Below are 24,890 nucleotides of genomic sequence, written 5' to 3' on the forward strand. Positions count from 1 at the left end.
AACAATGACACAAACAGCCATTCAAACAATCACAGGGCAGACAGTGGTGAACATATGTCACAAAGGTGCCAAGTTACACACATGAAAAGTAACTTGACACCATGTCTGTCTGAAACACTGACAGCTCTGTGTCATCGGGGATAGATTTACAAGTACATGTCTTAGCACGTCTATGCATATAAACACTTTTCTCAATAATTATGGGCTTCAAGAATGACGTTTTCACAGTAGACAGCTTGAATACTGTCTCATCCTAGGCACACTCGGCACCACTCTTTCCCTCTGTCTCTCTATTTCACAAACACACACACACACACACACACACACACACACACTGTATATACACATATGAGCAGGGTTATTGAGGATGTGGTGGCAGACAGCCAGAGGTCTACTGCCAGGTCAGGTTTCAGCGGGAGGATCAGAGGAGAACAAGTGGGTTTGCAGGATCACGAAGAAAAGAGAGAGTTTCATGTAGCAACAAACAGAAGAGCCTGAAGGGACATGTCCAGTTAGCCAACATTAGTTGAATTAAACAATGTATCACTATGAAGACTTCATCCCTATGTTCCCCAGGCACACTTTGATGATGGTTTTCTGTCCAGAAATATGATCATACTTACATGTGCTCTGTCTGTTTTCAATCTGAGGTTGTGATTAGATAACATTTAGAAAATCAACTCCAATTCAAAGCACACTTCAACATTTTTTGCCTAAAATTTTTTTAAGGAGACGATTCATTATTTCCCCAAATGACTCTCCTTCAATAGACTTAAAAGAATTCTGTCAAGGATAAAAAGAGATCTGTCATCTATTCACATCTTTGACTCGTCATGTTCTGAGATCAAACATCTGCAGATGAACTGTGAAAGGGATGTGTTGGTCAATCAAAGCCGAGATGGGAGATCAGAGGGAAGTAAACTAGATAAACCTGTTTGGTTATACGAAAATGCTTCTCACCGTCAACAAGAACCCAGAAACCCTCCGACACACAGTTCACCACAACCAAACCAGTCACTAAAATCATACCATAGATAATAAACATAGAGTGAATCTTTGCTTCCTCTGAACCAGTGACATGTTGTGATGGCTTTCATGCCCAGATGCATTTAACAGTAACACTGGTGTTACTCAGCACTCTCTCTAAAGCTCTTTCTGTTTGACAGTAAGAGGCCTGTGAGGCTTTCTACAATGGGGTGAGTGTGTCCACACGTCTCTGTGTGTAAGTGATTGAAAAAAAAAAAAAAAGGTTTGAATAAATGGCGTGTGTGTGTGTGTGTGTGTGTAAAAGGTTATGCCTGGTGATTAAGGGTCCTGTGACATATTTTCTTCCACACGGTGCTAAAAATAAAATTCATAAAAGAGGATTTCAGACTTCTTCACCTCTCCACTACAACCACTGTACTCTCGTAAACGACCATGGAGATAGACGCAATATTGACACTGTCTGAGTCAGCGTTTCCACTTAAAGGCAAGCAGACTGTGTGTGTGTGCATGTGTACAGAGTCTCTCCTGGCCTCAACTAGCTTAGCATTTGTATTGCTTGTATTCATTAAACTGTCAATAAACTGAACTCAGCGGACAGGTTATTTGTTCCACCTTTACAATTTTGAGTATTCAATGTTTTTTTTCTGTTGTACAATGTTGTAAGTTGAGTATTTTTGTGTTTTGGACAGTTGTTTGGTACAGAAAAGGCTAACAGTTTAGGATGTTTGACACTTTGCTGGGCATTTCTTACAGTTTCCAGATATTGTATAATCTAAACAATCAATTGATGAATTGAAAACAATAAATTAAACAATTACACACATTTTTTTTTATATTAACAATTGATATAACTACATTGGTAGGTTAGTGGCACCACTACATTTCTTGTTTTCAGTTTCTGCCACTAACCACAGAATCACACAATGAAACTCCCTGCTTGTGGAGCTGTAATATAAATGGCGCTGTACCTCACCCACACAATCTTTATACAAAACCTTTTTATTTCAAGGGGTAAGGTGACACTGAAACTCATCCATCCCAGCAACATCAGACAATTCGGTTATTAAAAAGGTGCTTGCTATGTTTACTAACAAACCCAAACATGGCTGCCTCAGGTAGAGCACACAGAGCCCTGCACCCTGTCAGAGTGGTAGACATGAATGAACAGTACTTGCAACTTTATGCACAATACACTAACTGTGCTAAAGGCTGGCTGAAAAAAGTTTGTGTTGGCCTGTGCGTGTGTGAGAGGGAAGGGGGAGGGGGGTGGGGGTGGTTAAGCTCAGGAGTATGAGTTTGTGTGGCTGGTGAGTGGATAAGTGGTCAGCTGGGGTGTGTGTCTGTGTACAGTGGTTGGAGTGTGCATGGATATGAGTCACTAGAGCTTACTGTATTTAGGACTGGATGTAGCTGGTGGCTGTAGACGGTAAACACACATTCAATGGTCATTTTAACTCTGCCACACTGAAGCTGGGTCAAACGAGTTTGTACAAAGTCTCTGCTGAGTGCAGAGAGTTCAGTAATCACTATCACCTGAATTCACTGAGAGGAGGAATTTTAAATATTTCTTGCTTCTATTTTTCACATTTCCTTTATTTTGTAATGGACACTCTTTAATGCTTTAATTTTACAGCTTTGCTGCAGCCAGATTTTAATTTCATGTTATAAAATCTTTCATGTGTATCTGAGAGGAAATGTAGTTTTGGTATTTGTAAGGTTAGTATGTGTGAACCGGCCACATCCGGGCAGCTGACATTGTTTCGTCCTACTAACCACCTCCAGTGACACAGTGGCATACACCCACTTCTCAGACAGGAAGCAATGACACCAGACAGGAAGTGAGTGACAAACAACCAGAAAAAAAATGTCCCCAACAGTCATTCATAAAAACGTGACAATGCTGAATCAGAGGCAGGCCTCTATTATTACTGGCAGATGGCATTTGCTCTGTTGTAGTCAAGCTCAACAGAATCTTATTAACTTGACCAGGAGAATAAAAATATCTTTGAGTGCCTTGTGTGCACATTAGTGTTTGCTTATTTACATATGGAAAAAATGTTCAACATAATTGTTTGAGGAAGGCAACGAGTATCTCAAACATAAAGGTGTGTTCAAACTGAAATTGAAGGGAATTGTACACTTAGTGTGACTCCATACAAAGATGTGGTTGAACGAAAACAGATGCTAATTTGTCCTCAAAGACCAAGACAGCTTTGTTTAAAAATGCGTCAACTGGAGTGACTTATCCCAGATGATTACACATTATAAGTATTTGTTACAGAGAAGAGGCAGAAAAACAGAGAAGCTGGAGGAATACATCAGAGCATCACACCTTCATTACTAACAGGCCCTCTTGCACTGTAAAATGCATTATTATGGCATTATGACGTCTTCATTGAGTCATTTTGCATTACAATAAAGATGGTTATTCACTTGTGATCAATGTGACAGTTGCCGCATCACCATTAGTCCATTATGACACTAATCATACCCGAGCCATAATGGCAGAGTTACATCACTGGCATGAAAACACCACATATAATGAAGGCTTGTCTGAAAATCTCTTGCGACAACTTTTGCAACACATCAAACTACCTCTGTCCGTGACATCACCATGAGCACCTGTGCCAGTTAGATTGTGACTGCGCAAATTTGTGTTGTGTCTGTATCAAGTCTGAATGACAGCCGTGGTCTAATACGCTCTATTTGGCTTCTATCTGTGCGTCTACAGGACTGGGCCATCAACTGAGTGGAGGAGATGGAACAGGACAGGCAAATGGAGATCAAGAGATGGAGAGCAGTAGCAACAGAAGCTTCCTTGCACACCACAGATTGCTTTTAGTGTAATGCATAATCCCGCCAACAATACTCACTAATAGCTATGATGATGCACTATCCGTCTGTGTGCGCACTTCAACTGTGAATAAGATATCCATGCAGAAATGCAAATTGTAACTTCAGTTTGCATGAATGAACTGTGACAGCAAGAGTAATGAAATGTTTTGAAAGATGCAACTAGTTGGTGTGTGATGCTGCAAAAGTGTTTTGCCCACATGTTACTGTAACCAGAAAGTTAATTATAATGTCATTCACCACAATAATCAACTTAGAAATGACGCTGACAACTCGAAAAGACAACTAGGGCAACTGAATTCACTGAGGTAACAATTGTGATGCATACACCGTGGCATTTTTCTGTGTATGTATTAAATATTTGTTTTGTGAAACATTCCTATGTATCCGTCCTGCCGTTCGAAGCCCCTCTGTGTGGCCTATAATCCTGTGTAGTTGTGTCTGTCACAGCAGAAGCTGAGCCTCTTCCAAAAAACACCTGGAGTGACATCGCTGATTGATGTCATGTGAACACGCCTTCAACAGCGCATTGAAACACAAAAAAATCCACACTCATTCACCGCTTATAAAAAGACAACAAGGTGACATTCACTACATTGAAATCAGTTGCCTAGCAACTGTGTTCTCCTGAGTTAAACTTCTTGAACACCGAGGACATTATGTATTAACCTATCTATGTCGAAAACATGCGGTCACAAGTTCCACTATAGTAGATGCCGTATCAGTTTGAACCTGCCTAGAGCACAACGTTCATACTAAACTGTGTCATGGATGAGTAAACTGTGTAAAGTCGTTCTAATAAGGGGTGGGCCATAAGAAAACTTCCATCAGGGATACACTTATAACTTATCATGGTCAGCTAGCTAAAACTAATGCTACCTAACAAATACAACCATCACTACGGAAGTTGTAGATATACTCATGTCTGCACCAAGTTGATTTATGATATGATGAAATAGTCACACAACAAGCTGAACAACAATCAAAGTGTAAGTGTATGTAAAGTAAATGACATTAACATTAAAACATTAAAAAGCAAAGACATATTTAATTATTTACTGTCTCAAAAGGTGATTTCATGTTCATAAACCTTTATAAAAACAATGGAATCCATCATCTTAGAGTGTAATACTTACGCTTCAGTGCTAAAGCCAACCTTTTGATGAGTGATGAATCAATAACCTGGAGGTGTTTTTTAATTGACGGATTCAAAGTAAAGTCGGGGATGGCAAAGAATGAAGGGAGCAAAAGAGGAGTGAATATATAAGCGATGATGACGGTCTCAAAGACTTAACTCTAAGACTTCTCGTGCTCACATATGACAACGGAAAGAGGGTATGGGAGGACGATCCAAGAGGACATGAGGAGGAGGAGGCTGTCACAAGTAATGGTAAAAAATGACAATCACAGTGTTTAAGACGGGATGTGGATGAGAGAATGATGAATTTAACATACTGATGAAGAATAATTGTGAACATCAAGAAGAAAATTTCGAAATGCACTGAAGAAAAGTGAGACAGAAAGAAAAACAATGACAGAAGAAAAGATAAGAGAAAGAGAAATGGAAATGCAAAATGTGATACAATGTGTGACTGTAGTGGGTGGACCCAACTGGGCTGGCTGTCCACAATAAGCCTCTGTTTTTGGCAAGTGTGTGTGCACGTCTGTATGTGTACGTGCATGCCACCAAGGACAGTCCCGTGCCCTGCACAAACACTACCCTTGTGTTGCCCTTGCCCTGCCAGCTTGGTCTCACAGACCAACACACTCACTGAGAAGTAAAAACACAGAAGGGGGGGCAGCAATAGTCACATGGTTCTGGTCGCATTTTGCTATGTGGGATCTGTAGCTTCAGGCAGCGCTTACTCACACCTTTAGGATCCACACTCCCACACGGTCAACAGGGTTAGTGCCTCAACATATGTAAATAAGATGCTTTGTTATTTGTTTGTCATTAAAGTCAGTGCTACAGTAAATATACACCAGCTTTCCTAACAGACACGCAAGCAACACAGCCAAACATAGCTGGTGTTTAGCATACATTTACTGAAAAGCTCACTATGCAAAGTTTTATCACACGCATACACGATTATTCAAAACCAGTTCTGATATACACACACCCTACGTGCAAAAGGTAGCCTTGTTGGAAAGAAAGCCACATATGCAAAGTTTGCCATGCCAATCTGATTCTGTGAAACAGGAAATAAAGACGTTAAATTCAGACACAGCCACACAGAAATGCCTAATGTGTTATTTTTTCTCTTGGTAGCAAATAAAACAAACAAGTTTCTTGTGAAATTTTTAGAAGAATAAATATTTATTTTCTGTAGTTGTACTTGAAATCATCAAAGCAAAATGTCTATTTTGAATACTATGCTACAACTTCCTTGTTTGCTCTCTTCAAAGGCACTATCTGAATAACTGGAGTACTGAGGTCTAAGCTCCACCTTCCTTTGCCTCAGCATCCAATGATCCCTGATGATAATATCCACATTCACTGGAAGTGGCTGGGATTGTTCTTCCTGTTTTGAAGGTGGATTGTGTACGAACAGCTGCTCTGTGTTAGTGACATAAGGATTAGCCTTTGTTCCATTTGACACAACAGGTTCTTTTTTTGAAAAAGACAGAGTAAGCTTTCCTTGCAAAGTCGAACAAAGAGGAAACAATGATCAGCCAGAATTAAGGAGGGACCATTTTTTTTTCCACTGGAGACAACATTACCTTTTCTTATGATCATATCTTCTCACTTAAATGGAAATCTGTTGCCACTGGTTCATAGGATTCATATGACACATTATCTCATCAACAGACCCACATACACTTGGCTAGAAATAGTATTTATTTTTCCATGAGTGATGAATCTACTGATTATTTTCTAAAATAAATCAATTACTTGAACACTATTTTGGGATTCCTGGAGCCATTCCATTGAAGAAGCTAAAATTAGATAATTGCTGGCAACTTTTTAATAAATCAGGAGGAAAACTGAATATATGGCTCTTTAAGTTTAAGAACTAATGCTGGATGCCATAATGTATAATGCTGCTACGGATTTAATGATGTGGCTGTAGGACATATGAGATAATGATATATTTGAGAAGTGTACGCCACACAGACCAACACAGAGTAGTTAGGTTGTCGTTAGATCTTTACGAGAATTATGTTGAAACTGGTGTACTAAAAACAAGTAAGATAATAAGCACAAATGAACAAATGTTTTGCCTGGTCGCCCAGAACAATTCATGTTAACAAGAGTGATAAATAAGAGTGAACTTTAGCAGAAGACTCTACTCAGAAACACAAACTGTATGTAGAACTTGCTGAGGGTTGTCAGGTTTTGGTGAGCCTTATTCTCCTAGTTCTCCTAGTTGGGAACTGGTGTTGTAGCCAAATGCTTTCAGAGATTGGTTCTGTGGTTCCTAGTTTGATCTCTTTCTCAGAGCCGAATGGGTTCTCTGTCATTGCACATATTTACAGACATGTAGGTTTTTTTTCTTCTTTACTTACAAAGTCTTCTTGTACAGATTTGAATCAGAAGAGTATGACTAATGTGACATCTTGGAGATGCTGGTGGTTTTAAAGTCACTTAATTGTTGCAGTGGAATGTGTGTTATAGTCGGAGCTGCTATAAAAGCTGGCCGTCTTTGTAAACAGGAAAAATCAATTGGCAATAACTGATGTCCTGTTGATCTTACAACACCTCCTATCTCACACTGGGTTCTTGTCTCATGTGTCTCTCTCCAACAACATCTATAACGCTCCCAAGCCCGCCTGGGGAAGCTAATTGTTTCAACTGTAGTTATGTCAGGGTAAATGTATGATTGATCATTTAAATTAGAGTTTGTTTTTTGAACAACTCCTGCACAAAACAAACATTAGATTAATTTACAGTCAAAACAGAGCGTTCTGATAGAACTACATGTAATACTAGTTAAGCAAAAGAATGGCACAGCTGAGCAAGGGGTTGTTTAAGGTGAAGTAGAACAACTCACTGAAACGCGATTCTTCAAAAGGAGGAAGTTTGAAAATAGATTTATAGAAAATCCCAGCCTGTCACAAACAGCCACAAAGCCTTCACAAGACTGCAGCCGCCGATTATATCGGGAAACAGTGGAAAGAAACGGACAAAAATAACACAGAGATGCTGTGAATATAGCGGGGATGGCTCCCACACACACACTGATGATTTTTCAGTACTGGTCTCCCAGCATCTTGCCAAACCACCATTTATCTCCCTCATAAACAAAGGGCCACACATCGGCACTGAATGACACACACACAAGCCTGGAAACGGGAGACATTTCTTGACTCTAGCTGTCATTTCGTTGTAGAGGTGACTGGGTTGCTGGGAACACTTTGCTGCTGTAAATGACACGCTGATGCCCGCCCCTTCAGTTTATGCAACTCACCCCTCTTTCTGTTTAACTATTAATATGATTCACAAGCCAATGTTATCCACAAGAATCAATGCCAGGTATAATGTATTATCGTTGCCATCTACAAAGAAATAGACGAATACTCCTCTTATAGCTATGGACAGAAAACACAGTATAATACTGCATGCAAGTCCACTGCCTTTTTTTCAGCAGCAGCACATGTTTTTGTCCAGCTGAAATCACAGACTAAGTCTAATTATATGCCACCTCTGGTAGCAAGGTCAGTGCCATAAGGATGATGCCAACCAAGCACACTAAGAATGAGGCCAAGGGCAGGGCTTCCTAGGATTGTGTAAGTGAAAGAGTTATGACAGACTGCTTGATGTTAATACAAAAAGCGAGCAGAGCAGAACACTCAAGGTCATTTCTGTGAAAAACTAAAATCTTCTAATTTCTTAAAACTCGGTTCCCTCTGTGGTGATAATACTGCAGTGTTGGTGTGAAGATCGTCAAAGAGAGAACATAGCATGAGTAATTGGATCGAGCTATTTTTCCACATTTGAGTAGGAGTGAAGGAAGCGGGGAAAACAGAGCGCAGGTGGGAGGCATCTGTACCGATTACTGGTGGTTATTGGCCACCGGCACTGACTGACAGCACATAATGTGGTTATCATTCTGAAAGATGTCAAAGCTGCACCTGTATTACCCCATTTCTAAAGAATCATGTCTGAAAGGATGAGGAAGCTAGCTCAGTGTTTACTCTTAATAAAACACATACGAATAAAACTGCTAATGATGTGTCTCTCTCTTTAAGCACATGCCAATAAATGAATGTCTTATAGCTGCAAAAAATATTCTTTTTATTATTGGTGCACATTATTTTTATGAACTGATCAATCAATTGGACTATGGAGTCTCAACACAATTTCACACAGTTCAAATTGACCGTACACTTTTATCAATCTGACATTTTGGATGCCGTATATATATATATATATATATATAGAGAAAAAGGGTGACAACAAGTGCTGAACTGACAAATTGAGTCACTAATGCTGAGCGTCCCTCATATTTACCACGTCAAATCAACATCATAAAACAGGGCTTGCAAATCGTCTCAATGGGCCACTATTTCCTACGTTAAGGACTCTGTTATGTAAACAGTCTAAAGTCTGGTTGTAGATGACACAATACATGACAAGGAAATGACTCAACTAAATTTATGTTACTATGGCGACGAGAGTCCAGAGATGTAACAGGAAATAAAGGAATGTTGATCATTTACACATGGTGTGCTGTCCAGGCAAGTTCTACAGCAGAGAGGCTAATGAGGAGGATATAATACGTCAGAACGAAGGGAGTGAGAGTGTACTGGGTTGGTTTAACACTCATCTCTGACATGAAAGTAAAGTATGCTGGCTGACATCCACACATTCCTGTCAGGACGAGGCCCACTCTCCCAGATTCCAGCCAAGTCAGCGCTCCATTTCTCCTCTCCCATTTTCACACCGGAACACACACACACACACACACACACGCACACACACTGGGTAGCATCATAGGTAAAGTAGGTCAATATGATTACAAGATACAGCATGCTCACATACAGAGTGAGGATTTACCTGCTGTTCCCTGAAATCTCTTACTTCCTGTGCCTCTGCTGCTCACTGGGGGTGTCTGGATAGCTTCTGGGACGCTGCATCTGTTGAGAGAGAGGACAAAACTGAGTGTTAGGGGAAGGGTAAGACAAAACGGGACAGATGTCTGGAAGCAGATTCTCCAGTGTGTTCATATTGAACGTCAGAGGAGGTCCAGAAAGTTAAGAGACAATGGATAAATGGAAAGTTTACAAAGTGGTTTATTGAATACAGAGAATGGAAACCACAGTCAAGTCAAGTTTGCATCACCTGATGTTAGTTCCATTGCCCCAGCATTCCAGGTAAGACAGCACAGAGAGCTCAAAGTGAAGCACTGCTATTGACCCCTTTTCGGAAAATCTATTCACACTGACTCACTTTTCTGTGACACCTAATCATTCCTTGAGCTCAAGGACATGATGATAATAACCTAAGAAATCACTGGGAAGGCAAACAGCCAAGAATATCCATTTAGTGGAATTCATACTCAAAGAGTGGAAACTTAAACAGTCGAGTAAATCACAACAAGCAGATGTGTTAGAAGCACTTAAGTTTAACAGGAGTGAAAAACAAATATGTATTATTCACTCTTTCCAGCTTTAGTCGTGTATATATAAATATATATATATATATATATAGTTGAAAAAGCAAAATCACTGCATGTGATGATTTGGGCTTTTTCACAGTGGCCCAAAGCAAAACAAAAAAAAACACATTTGTCACACAGTGAAAGCACAAGGTTTCACAATGACATAATAAACTACTCAGATAATATAGTTTGAGTCACATCTACATCTATATGGAGTTGGATCATTTAATACCAATAAAAGAGTCCTGAGTGGTTAAATAAATTCAAGTGAAAATCCTCAATGGCTGCCATCATATTCTTATATGGGTCATTATTGACTTATTTTCATTTTGTGAAATTAAAAACTGAACGTAAAAGAGCCCAAACCCGGTGTAGCTTCATACGTTCAGATTAAACGGGAAGTGAAGGACATGACCTCTGTATGTGCTATACAGACGGAGTGGCCTGAGGCTGTCCATAGGCCTCGCCATCAGTTCAAAGAGCTGCAACTACGGAAACCAAGATGTGAACCGAGTGATATGGAAAACAAATATACTGTGGGCAAAAACACACAGAGAGGACATACAGAACAAGCCGAGGACACGCAATGCACACGCTCTGATTGAGGCCAGTAAACTTCCTGTTTTTCCCCAGTGGTTAAGATGCTCTATCTTGTTTACCAGGGTGTAACGCAGAGAGGTTCACAAGAATAACTGCGGGGAGTGTGTGTCAGTCCGAGATGTACAAGCATGAGGATATTTATAAGTTAATAACAGGGCAGAAAATGAATTCATAGAAAGAGGAATGATTCTGGCTTTGCAAAGAATCGGCTATAAAGACAAATTTTGTGTACAGCGTCATAGTAAAACTGGGTGACCAATTCCAGGAAATGTGCCGTTTAACATGATAAAATCTCAGGCAAGAGACAGTCAATGTTTAACTCCCCAACTGGATTCGACTCAAACATCACATGATTCACAGCGAGTGTGTGCGTTACAGTGATTTTAGGAGACATTTCTAGAACAAGACGGACAGAGGGTTCACTATAGAGAGATTCAGCTATGACGTTTTTGCTGGAGGGTCAACCCCAGGCCCCGTCTCAATGCTCTGGAAACAACTGCACTGTAACGTCAATGGGTTTTCAGTTTGTTTTTAGGCCGGTGACGAAAATAACGCGTTTAATCACACACTATAAAAATGATCTGTGGCATCCAACCACAGATATCTAAAAGGGTTTCTTTGAGCTTTAAGTTTGACTTTATTTTCTCACCACTGTGTTTTTCAGGAACAAGAAAACACAGATACCGAAATATTTTTCTCTTTAAGTCTCCATTTCCCTTAATGAACTATAATTTTTAACACATTAGAACACATTATTAAAGCTAGGTTAACATAACATTACATCACTTAATAACAACACTTATTTAGTAAATCACAAAATTATTTGGTAAAATCATTTTACTAAAACAATACTGAGAGAATTTTTGGGTAACTGATCTTTATTGAAAGGCATCTTTCTGCGTTGGCTGCACAAGAGAACGTCTCTAACATGCATTCACGCATATGTTTATAAGATAATCTTGACATAACGATTAGAACAATTACAAATTTCTAAAAGTATCCATGCTCTTCATACAAGTGAAAAAACAAAAAAGTAATGCAATGCTAAACAGCGACTAAGATGGCCTTCCTCTTCAGTATGGTAAAGAATAGAATGACCAGAGCAACAATGTATTACTGTTTGATAGCTATTTTAAAAATAGCAAATCTTAAAAATAGTACTTGTTTTTGTATGAGAGACGTGTGGAGACAGAGATGCAGGGTAACAGCACATGAACTTTTCCAACCTCAATCATGTCCAAGAACAATCTACCATACAAAACCAACAGATACAGACAGAGTGCTGTAAGTCCAACTTGTTTTGAGAAGAAATTATTCACTATTAAAAGACATCTTGTTTGAAAAAGTCTTCAGTGGGTTACCAAAGACACATTTGCTGTGGGTAAAGAAGTGACTGCTAGTTAAGTGAGCAACGGAGTAATGTGTAGGCTGGCCAAGGATGACAACAACATTAGTTTAAGAAACTAAGGCCATGCACTCAGCGAGAAGTTATTTCTGTGGGATAGCAGGACTGGGAAAACAATTTCCAGCACAATGCACACAGTAGTGGTTGGTGATGTTAGCCTTAAGTTTAATGCGTATCTGATGTGGTTACTTGCGCAAAAGGAATCCACTGCTCCAATTTGTCCCGGACCAAAACACGCTGATCAAGCACACCCAATATTTTCTCATCTTCAGAACCTCCCATCAAATTGTTGCGTCTCTTATCATTGTACAACTAACTTGGATATGACTTTCTCTCTCCCCATATAACCACATACACACACACACACACACACACAAACCCTTCCTCTCCTCCACCCATCCCCTGGTACGGGAATGTGAGGAATGCACAATCCTAAAATGACTGGGGGCTTCGTCAACAGCCAAGTCTCTCCCTGTCCCTCACCTTGAGGGTCTACCAGACATTCTCACACAGCTCATCTGCCTATACTGTATGCCCTTTGTTGCACAATGCATGGGTCATGTGTGTCAATCAGGGAGCATGTTTTCACCTCTTGCCGTTCTCATAAATATCCCTAATTTCCTTACATCCCTCAGGCCACTAATGCTAGTCAAAGCTCCTATTGTAAACAGGTGTGTTTTTGGGAGCCCTGAGTGTTGAATAATAATACAAAGGTCCTAGAGGGCACTCCCTTCTCACACCACACCATTGTCTCCTGACAGTACCTCACAGTGAGTGAGCATCAGAGCCTACACATAAATATAGTGTGTGATGTCAACAGACAGCTAAAAATAACTGACAACTGTGACAAATAAAGGACCATGTTGTGTCTTTTTCTTTTTACCATGGGTATGAATGGAACATACAGCCTGATTAAAAATATAAGACATTAACTACACTATTTTTTTTTATTTATTATGCTCAAGAAGAGACAATGAGCTCAATCACGCAAAAGGAGTGCAAGAGGAATGCACTAGTATACACGTTTCATGCACTCCCCAAACCAAGTGCGGTCAGAATGGTTATTACATTTGACTATGCGTCATCACTGCCTTACCGTAAACAAAAGGCCACCGTCTGTCCATTTCCAAAAACAATTTATACCAACTCATTAGCACAGGGGAATGTTTATAACTCTCCGTCACAGAAAAACATGGGACACTCACACACACACACACGGGTATTACGGTTATCAGAGTCAGAAATATTTTACTTGAAGTCTTTCAATCAATCTGTCTGTCTTTTGTCTGTGTCTACCCATGGCCTTTACCCACTTCTTCCCCTGTTTCCCTTTTAGCTACTTGCTTCAATCTCTATTTATAGCTGCAATTGTGAAGCTGCCCTTAGGTGGGTGGAGAGCAAGTGTGTCTTTGTGGATTCTCAAAAGTTTCTCTCAGACACTGTAAATCAGTTACCTTCTGACAGTCTGACTGAGCAAAGTCTACCTCAGCCTGAGGTAGCACAGTAGATCACTCAGAAGTTTATCAAGTACAACACAGGCAGACGCACAATGACCTCTAACTGAAATCAGACAGTTTTACAGGAAAAAGGAGTTAACAGAAGTGGGAATGAGATAGCGAGTGAGATAATTTCTTAACACTGTACTAAATAAAAAGTATGCATTGACTCACGCAAAGAACAGGAAGTTATAAGACGTCACTTTGTGGTAAAACACAGTTTAAGACTAATGTGATCATGCTTCTCAAAGTGGGTTTTTGTGCATACAGTCTATACCGTGCATCATCCAGATGATTAGCAAGTAATTCACCAACTCCTTATGTTCTCTGTACCCTACTATGTACCATTCTGGTCATGTTCATTTAACGTGTTAATAGGGCTTAAATCTCACTGGTTTTCTGCAACTTATGCATACATTTGTGAAGGAATGTAGAAGTTAAGGTAACGTCAAACAGCAAGTGGAAGCGACTCAGTGTGCCTGTGTGTTGAACCATATGTACGCATACGAAGACATCACAAGGCTCGACTCGTGCTCACAACAGAGTTTGTGTGGGACAGCGTGTGCATGTGTCATCAGCTGTTGCAGAAAGGGACCCGCGCTGTGAGAAAGTGTTGCCATGGAGATGTGAGGCTGAGGTTCTGAACTCTCAGGTTACAGAGCCGAGGCTTGAGCCCCCAAGGGGTGGCATAACCTGACGCTATCTCTGCATCAGGGGCTGCTGCGGTTAACGCACCAAGCTATCTGCTAGGAGACGACCAACAGCCACAGGTGCTGTACCACCGATGCCTGGTTGTTTACCTGTTTATTACAGGTGGTTTTATTTAATCTGAATGATGACTGAATAATAAGAAAAAACATTTTGGTGTTTTGTGCTTATTTATCAGGCAGAAGTTCTTTTTTTCCACTCACTGTGTGTTTAGCTGGAGCAAAACAATCAGTAGACTTAATTTAGGACATCTGTCTTTTCAACCAGCTATAGCTTGCAACAGCAGGACTCTACAGTGGCATAAATGCTGTAGCTGTTAAAATTATTTTCAAATGTCACTGCTCTAAAGTAGGTTACATATGTTATCTGGTTAATAGTTTATCAGAGTTTATGGCTGATTATAAATGTGTTCAAATAAATGAGAATATCTACTGTTTTTTGCTTATTTATGTGCATTTAGTCTCCGCTGTATCATCAGAGTTAGTATGTTCTAGTCAGAGAGTTGTAACGTAGATCTTCAACATCATAACAACAAAAAACACAGCCTCATATCACAAAGTCAATATTATACCAGTGTTCCAGCTATAGATAGCAACATGAAATGTGATAACAGATACTTGAGTTTACTGCACTGATGTTCCTCTCATTAGATGTGCTATGGATGCAGACTATGAAAATAAACAGCCAGTGAATCCAGTACTTAAATGAAGCTTAATTCAGTTGTAAGAGCTGACTGTATTTCAGCTCCACCGCCACAGCTGTGAAGATTTATTTCCAGTTTGAGATTAAGCTAGTTGACTGCTAGCTTAGGCGACCTCATGTTTTCATATGGGCCGTGTCTAGCCAGGAATGTGTTCCACAGCTTATCTCAGATTAGCTTGCCATCCACACTAAATCAAATATCATCAAGTTTGTTTTTGCTGGGACGATAGGAAATTGCACTGGTTATAAAAAAAGGTTATGCATTAACAGTGATCATTTAGACACAGTAGTTGTTTGGCCAATGTCAGTGCTTGCCTTTGTGTATAATTAAGCTACATGTAATCAGATCGCAGGTTTGTTCTACTCCCTGCAATGAATTGTTTCCATTGGACATTTTTCAGTGTTTGACATGCTTCTCTGATATCTGATCATCTGTAATGTTGATAATCTGAATACCATCACTGTCTTACTGTCAGAATGTCCTCAGCTCCCTTGCACTGTCTGACAAACAACCTTTTACACAAGACGATAGCAATTTAGAGCTGTTTTGTTATCATACATATTTGGTCTGCTTTTCTGCTGCGAAATGAAGACAGTTTTCAAGTCAAACACGTCACGCCCTCACACCAGTGTGACACTCACACGGAGCAGCTTGAAACAAGTCTCACGTTGAGCGAGCCTGCACTTCCTACATGCATAACTGACCGAAGATGCTATGATGTTTCAGTGACACACAGTTGTTTTTCACCCAAAACTGGCTTGAGAAAGTGGAAGCTTGTATGCTTGTAGGAGTAACAAGATTAATTTGCGATTAGAGAATAAAGGGATGGCGTCAAACCCAGCATAGCCTTTTGGCATTGGCCCAATTAAATATACACAAATGTGTTTCCAAATGCATCTGTAGATGACCACACCTGGGTGCACACAGGTTTGTTTCCAATATATTTCACTGTAACTTCTCTAGCAATTCTCTCTAACCCTCTCCTGCTGTATTCACTGCATTCTTTAGCAAGTCTCGGCCTGCTGTGCAGAAAAGCAGAGAATTGCAGGAGGCCACTCTCACCTCACAGTCAGTCACATTCCTTTATGTGGCAATTTCCATTTCTAAGTATAATTCAATGATAAACAGTAAGGTTACATTTGATTTAGATTCATAACTGAACATTCCCTTCTCTTGATGAGCATTGGTAGAAGATGAAGTGGTGAGGCTTGCATTATGCAACTATGATCCTAAAAGCTAACAGACTAATTGTAAAAAAAACAAAGTGCGCACACCTGCTCACACAAACATAAAAGAATAATAGACCTTTACTGTCTCCCTTACATACTGCTCTTTGAGAGGATGTTATGTAAGCCTTGCACTGTAAGAAGGGGTGTTAACATTATAAGTATAACAGCAGGAAGTGTGACTGAGAGAGAATGAGAGGGGGGAGAGAGAGACACACACACAGGGACAGAGAGGGAGAACGGGGTTGGCACAGATGGTAAGTGACAATTGCTGCACAGGCAGGTGTTTTAATCCACACAAAGACGCTGCAATAGGAAATTAAATTCAAATCGCAAAAGTGTGTCCCATGAAAAGCTACATCTGAGCGTGTTTTTCAAATAAATTCACTGAAAAACACAGCGTTTTCATCTAAAGCTACTTCACTGCTCATCCCCTGAGTGCTAAATAATGCTGTCATTTAGTGCTAATGTACAAAAAGTGTGGAAAGATAGCAGACAATCAGTGAGAAAATGAATCTCAAAACATACTTGGCAGGCAAATATCAGCTGATTAAGAACCATTTGCTCAACGCACACAGAGCCTGTCAACACAGAACACAAACACTCCTAGTAATTATTCTCCAGAATAAGATTCTCAAATCCACCTTTTCTAATTTGATTACCATCTCTTGGATTTAAAACTCTAACATTAACAGGGTACTGTTGATATTATTTTACTAATTAATCTTTCGCTGTATAGTCTAGTATTGCATAAATTGCACATCTCATATATGAGCATTATGACCGTGTGCAGCAGTGTTGTGAAAGAGCGACTAAGAGGCTGAAGACTTTCCCACACTGTTCACCCAGTATGGATGTGAACACCCTGGTGGTGATTGTTTCACTTGAAATCCAACTTCGAGGAGTAGAGCCAAAACAATGAAAAATATATCATTGTTACAGAGGGCCCTGCATCTCTGGCTTAACCATGCTGCTGTATACAGTTACACCCTGAAGTTCTGATGTGCTGATCTAAGAGCTGAAGAGCCACTGAGCATGCTGATAATGATTTAAAAACGTATTGTTGTTCTGATTAGTGACACTAGAAACACTGCTGGTTTTTAAAGTGAGTCTGGTTATATCAGCCACAAGGACATAACACTTAGAACGTCACTGTCACTGAGACTACAAACATTTGGTCCGATTGCAGTCCACCTTTCTGTCTCTGCTTCAGATCTAAATATGACCTATTGTTAATCATGTAGCTGTCCAGGTAGCTCAGTCCAAACCCATGTTAGAAATCAGAAAGTGACCACTCTTTGCAGTACACATTTGTAGAGCCAGTGACATATGAAGCAGAAATCACCACAGTTAGAAACTTTTCTTCTTTTTGTGAAACACTTGTTTAGAATTCTGCATTCATTTGTGCCCAGCTTCTCAGAGAGGCCTGCTTTGGGACTAAATCTGGCTTGGAGTAAATAGCTGCATTGTTGGCTGATGTCTGTAGAGTGACGTCAGTTAGCCTTATCAGTGTTCTCTAACTTTACCTCAGTGGGGACCTGAGAGCAGACCCTGCCCAGCACAGGGCAGCCAGGACCATTGCCTGATCAAAATAACGCATAAAATGGGGAAAACTATTCCTCAAAGTGGCAGAAAACTGAAGAAGCAGAAAATATTGGCTAACTCTCTTGGGAAATCTCTCTTCCATTTTGTAATATGTTGTTTGACTCAGATTTTCCCTCTTGAGGGAATGAATTGCCTCAGGTTATGTTAGGGGTGATTGATATGAATAAAATCCACTATCAGGGAGTTATACGCAATATTATATCATCATACTGTAGCCAAATACGTGATTCAATTTTCTGGAAATCAAAGACAAAATGGCTCATAGTTGCAGATGCAATTTTAATTATTAGTAAATCTGGAATGTTAAATTATATAATCCAATTTGCATCCAAAACTACCATAAAGCACATGTGCTCTGTGAACTGCAACATTAGTGAGCAATGGCCAGAAATAATAAACGCTCTGAGGAGAATGCAAGAATGCGCCAGCACAACTCTATGAACACTGAAATGCTGACCATCTCTACAGATACATGCTGAGCTCAAACTAAACTCTAATTCACATTTTCTTCTCTTGTACTACCATGAATGACGAGCAGGGAGAGTGCGTTCAGGAAAACACAGCCTAAACATGTTAAACAACTGTTGCTTGCTGAAAACAAACGTGGAAAATACATACAAAATCAGTCACAATTCTTGTGCTGCTTTGCCAGAAATGCCAAAATCTGAAAAAAATACTGTTAACAGCTAAAGTTAAACTGATTAGTTGGAACAAACCAATTAAAATGATGAATTTCCATGAAACTTCTTCACTTCAACGAGACCAGGGGAATATCACATTGCCTGACCACCAAGCAGCATAAGCATACCGAGAACTGAGCCTTTCGGTAAAGTTCAGAATGAGACACAGGCGCAAGACTAATATGATTATGACAGAAAAGCTGACTACACAAATTACTCTTCAAAGTTTCACATCCTCTTTATTTGGCTCCGCTGTCCATTTCTCAACAATATAACAGACACAGCTGTCGTCACTGGAGTAGTGTCACAAGGGTCACTTTGACTACTTTTATAGATTAGTGTTGTCTAAAGTTAGTAGCAGGATCCATGGGTTATATAAAATGTGAAAATATTTATATAGAAGACAAAAACGCTTCAGTCGCTTTTGCTCAATGAGAGCAATCTAACACATCTTCTCCAGGCTACAGGAGAGTTACAACAAGGCCCTTGAGGCACCAGGTTCACTTCAGTTAGAGGTATGATCACAGCGGAATGCTACAGTCTGTTCTCTGTGAAGGGAGTTCAACAAACAGACTCTGGTTAGAGATCTTTTTGTTTGTTGTTGTCTTGTTTGTTGGCTGAAGGCAAAGAAACTAATCACTGACATACAAAAAATGTTTTCTGGAAAGAATTAGAAAAACTTAGAAAAATGTGATTGTTGTGCCACAGCTGACAACACATGGTATGATTAGCTTTATGGCAATATTAGATATAATCATTTTATACAGACGTGCTATTATGCGAGTAGAGCGTCGAGAAATGTGGGTACTCTGGATTAGCTCAAGTTCTTAAGTTATGTCAGGATTTCAATGGCTGACCTAAGCAACAATGACTGTAACATTAATTAGACAAACTGTTGAACGGAGTTTGGCGTGACGTCCTCACGCGAAAATCAATCAAATAAAAAAAAAAGAACATGCGGAGACTCACCTTTATGCACTCTCTGCTGTGAGGTCGTTGAAGAATGAGCCGGACAAACAAAACAGCTGAAAGTTAATATCGCTGCTACGTCTTCGCGAGCGTCCACTGTCGTAGATACAAAGCGCCAGTGTGACGAACAACCCGCAGTTAGACAGTCTCTCCGCGAAGGACACAGATCTCGCAGGTGGACAGGAGCGCGGTACGCTTCCTGTTTGTTTCAGAAGGTGAATCACCACCGCCGATGTGCTTCCCTCCGCCAGCTCTCCCTCCGCTCCCCGTCACCACTATAAAGCCTCAGCAAGTAAAAGAAGAACAAGACATCCGGTCAAAAATCTTCAACAATAAAACCCCTTGCTGATATCAGAGGGTTAATGTTGGAAGCAATGTTTCTTGTGTCGTGGGAAAGCACGGCCAGAGGCTACATTTACATTACAAACTGTAAAGAGAAGGGTGTTGTCTACCGTAAACTCTTGGGATATAACGCATGGCTTATAGATCTGAACTGATAATATCTAAATAACTTCTCTTGGAACTGGTCCACTGAAGCTGAACAGAAGTAGGCTAGGCTTTTTCTTAGATAACCTGTTATGCAGCATTGGAGCTATATGTTCATTTAAAATATATCAAAGCCTTGACAGGGGGAAAAAAGTAGAAATTGTGTGTGTGTACGCCTGTAATCACCGTTTAATCCATATAACAATATGCATTTCGACATACAAATACAAAATCTTGAAATATGGCCTTCACAGGTTTGTTGTGATGACTGATGGTCTGAACCAAGACACCAATGAGGATATCCACGCTTACTGAGGCAGATGCAGATTACACAAGCACAGCAATTAATTCAAATAATGTTCAACATGAACTATACACAGTTTCACCGCTTGTTTTATCGCTGTTCTTTTATGCAGGGTTTTCGCAAATATAAACTGAAGGTATTTCCCAACAATATTAAACAGTCTGTGTTTAGCAGCGTTTTTAGGAAACAAAACACGCTTGAGCAAAATGTAGCTACTGTTTTTCAGCGACGCTGTAGGACTTTTATTGTGAAGGCCACGTCTTCTTCTTGGTGGTTTTGTTCTGTCTGTGCCTGATTTGACGCACTTCTCCCGCTGAAGCATGACGGATAGCCGGCTTTCCTCTGGGAACCTCATATCTCCATCAAAGATTCTAAGAAATTGCTTCACCCGGATATATTTTTCAACACCTTTCTTAAGAAAGACAGGCGTGAACGTTGTCAGCGAACATTTAAACAGCTTATAGCTATAAGAAGCTATGCAACCGGTATTGAACGTGTTCATTGCTCATATAGAGCAATGTCTTTTCTGTTATGCCCACTTTGGATTGGTATTAAGTATATCTCGTTAGGTCCATATAAACTCTACACAGCTGGCTTTGACAGAAAATTATGAAGTTTGCTGCCATCTAGTGACCAAATGAGTTATTACTTATTTGTCAGGGATTATTACAAGTGAGAGTAACAGACTACTCTTGGTTGTCACCATTTGACAAAAACCTAAATCTAGAACTTAAAATCGTGTTCACATATTTAAAAAAATAAAAAAGTTCACCTGCTCCATACTGAAATGGAGCGTGCCACAGCTGTTCAACCAATGCAATGCATGGACTGCACATGCAGGAGAGATTACCATTTACATTGGAAATGTGAAGCATTATCACCAATTTGACTTTAGGAAAAAAAGCTAAAAGCACCAGACACATATTCTGTCGGTAACCATACAAAAATACGTTTCCCACAAAAAAACTGAAAACGACATTGGCAGGTTGTTAATGTTTCATTTTAAGGTTTCATAATAAGGGCGGAGGCAGGTTGTGACTAAATGGGCTGTATTAACAGTGATTCCGTTTTATCACGTGTCCCAGGAAGCGGTGGCAGTGAGAGCTTGTGACTGTATGGTTATTGTTGTTCTCACGTACCCCTTGACAAAAGATACACTGTGAGTTAGTGTTTGTTAAATGTAAGTCAGCCTGAGTTGATCTTTCGGCATCTGTTACACGTCTTCTACTAAATATCTATTTCTCTGCATTTAGGGATTATGCAAACACACACAAGTGTTGACTGTATTCTTTAGTATTTTAATGCTGCCTTTGGTTACTAGAAAAACATACTGTGTAGTTTGGGTTAATTTAAACAACGTGGCGGAGACACCTTTTAATGTAATAGCACATCATCTTCCACAAGGGGGCAGCAAAGGTCTACACAGCACATTTACATAAACAGCCAGCTTCGAGGAAGAATCAGTGATTACCTTTTCAGCGTAAACATAAGGTTACTTATGTAAAATAAACTATTAAAAGAAAAAGGTAAACTACTAGTTACATTATTTAGGGGCTGCTCATTGATATTGTTATATTACCATGCTGACCTACAACTGGCCTTGGGAAGTTTCACAGGATGACTAGGTTAGATCATGATCAGAACCACACTATGAATTAATGAATTATCACTAGTTATGTGCACTTAAGCAATATCCTTCAACAGTTTTGTTGGACATCACCAGAGAGGTAGAAGTCAGTAGTGTGCCATGTGTTTGACCTATGGTGGGCGGGGGTTAAAGGCTCTGCCTTAAAGTTCCCCTCATAATGTTCTCATTGTCTGAAATTTGCTAAACTTAAGCTGTGCTCAAAGGGAGCAGCCTATGTAGTGTAGCTCTGGGTCCAGCATGCTTCCATTACTGCTCCTTTTATTCAATTAAATGTACCCTAACTCAGTCCAAACCCACATTGTGCATAATCTCATCACAGACGATAAGCATGTAATAAAAAGCATATTTAACTTGAAAGGGGACCTTATGTGAATGCGTATAATTATGGATATCAAAATATAATCATTTGTTTAATTGTGAGGCCTTGCCAAGAGGTAGACTATGTAATTGCTTGAAAGATATATAGCTGAAATTGAATTGCAATGTTGGAGATGTGACCTAAGATTGGATTTGGCATGTGCATTAAGGCAGGACCAGGGTCAGACCTTTGGCCAACTTCCTGTTTTGCATGTGTGTATTTTATCCAATAGAGAGAAAATGACTTCACAAGTCATGTTATTTAAAAGATATTCAATTTTGTAATATGACATTACACAATTAATGGTGAATATTACAATAAGAGCTCAAAACGGACTGAACCCTTCATTTGAATCAAAGTGTGTCATTAAGTCATATCTATCTCTCCTGTCATTTGTTTCCTAATAGGGATATTATGAAATTTGGGAAACCCTGAGAGTATAAATTTGAAGGCATTTTGGAATTGTTTTGCTTTAAATAAGCTTAGTGTTTGGTATTCATATCCGAATGAGCTTGTATTTCTATTACTGATAGAGGGTTCATGTATAACCGGCTTTCAGTGCTTATATGTCTCACAGCATCCCGAGAGGTCGCCCAAAGTCTGACCAAGAAGCTGTTCTGGTTTATTATACAGCCTACAGTATCAGAAGAACAGGTGCTGGCCCTTAATGATCCCAGTGGGAATTTGGTTTCATCTTTGATAAATTGGTATGTTAACAGGAGAAGAGTTATCCTAATAGCTCCTTGTTGCCAACCCTGCGGAAGTTTTTAGAGGGGCGAGAAAGGAAAGGGCTTTAAAAATAGACTCCATCAGTGCACGATGGGAAAAGACCTGCCATTTAAATCCCGACAAAGCAATTTGTAGCTCATAATCAAGAGAACGGAAACATTTTATCGCGTTTCCCTTTACAGTATAAGTCGGCCACTTCCGCCTCTCCACAGCAGAAATTAACATGCTGGTCTTTTGGCGCATAACCAGTTATTGCTTAGAGGTGATATGGCATTACTAAAACCTGTTTGTTTGGTCAAGAATAACTGATTATCTAGATGAAGTGTATTTCCCATATCCAAAACATGCATTTTAAATGCGATGGCAGTATAGTCTAAGAAAATAAATTACTCAGCCTAATGTAATATATTGGCAGAAGGTCAGTCATATTGTTCAGCATGGCTCTATGTGACATTTGAGTGTCCCGGTGGTGGCTGCAGGGTATAGAGAGGTCAGTGCGTGATGAGTTTTTCTCTGTGAAGGATGACAGTCCATCTTTTCCTTGAATAGATGACACTCGGGTGTATTTATAGATATGGTATTTCTAGACATTTGATGAACCTCTGTTGACCAGAGGCCCATTTGGTTAACAAACGCGCTCTTCCTATTTATAAACTGTAGCGGTGTATCAACACACAATATTGCCATTATTTTGGACTTATTAAAGAATTATTACATGTAATCCATTGTTTCGCTGGATTGTCATTAAGATACGAATCAGCAGTCATTGAAAACATCACGTAGATCACCGAGGCAAGTTGGAGATTCACCAGAGGACGCGTTCAGAAAATAAACAGTTCTAAATTAGGTAATGCCATAGAAATAGCAGAGATATGCAGCAGACACACTGAAACTTCTAGTGTCCCTGCTCCGTTCAGAGAATACGAAAAAAAAAAAAACTGCTTGCTGATTTGAACAATCGCCGGATTTTCTGCGAATCAAATCTCTGCATATTTTCCTGTTTGGAGCAGATGTATACCAAACAGTGGTGACCCCTACTCTCCTTTTCAATGGGTTTGGGGTGATTTGCCCCGCTTCTAAGTAGAAACTGTTGCTCTTCAATCTCAAACATTAACGAGAATGCCAGGAATTCAATTGTGTGCAGGCATTGGGAAACCTGCAACCTGCGTGTGACATGACCGGCCGGGTCGCATCGCCGAAGCCCTGTGGAGCATGTAAACTGTCATCCCCAGAACGAGCGCAGGTACGCTCCTACCGCGTCTGTGTGTGTGTGTGTTAGCGACGAAGAAGAAGCGAGGGTCAAATGTGTTGCTTCTACAATGAGTTGACCTCATTCGTCTTGTTGATTATAATCTGTCATCTCTGAGAGCACAACAAAGGATACAATCATGGTTATTCAGAAAGCGCTATGCGGAAAAGACGCGTGGAAACAAACCGCACACTGCGCAAAACCCTTTCACCTCATGGAGAAATAATCGAGGATTTATAGAAACACGATTTCAGCATCCATGGACTTGCACTTTTTATCGCC

General features: G+C 39.9%; 1 protein-coding gene across 2 annotated transcripts in view; it reads right to left on the bottom strand.

Annotated features, from left to right (window-relative positions):
• pik3cb (phosphatidylinositol-4,5-bisphosphate 3-kinase, catalytic subunit beta) overlaps positions 1-20,085 on the bottom strand; it is a 45,005-nt gene extending 24,920 nt beyond the window's left edge. For both annotated transcript variants that reach the window (XM_084559401.1, XM_084559400.1), the window contains exons 1-2: positions 19,835-20,085; positions 9,839-9,918 (exon numbers count right to left, since the gene is read on the bottom strand). The gene's annotated coding sequence lies outside the window, so the exon portion shown is untranslated. The remainder of the gene's footprint in view (positions 1-9,838; positions 9,919-19,834) is intronic.
• Positions 20,086-24,890: the final 4,805 nt, after the last annotated feature.

The sequence above is a fragment of the Chelon labrosus genome, assembly GCF_963514085.1.
Source record: "Chelon labrosus genome assembly, chromosome: 13".
Classification (NCBI taxonomy): Eukaryota; Metazoa; Chordata; class Actinopteri; order Mugiliformes; family Mugilidae; genus Chelon; species Chelon labrosus.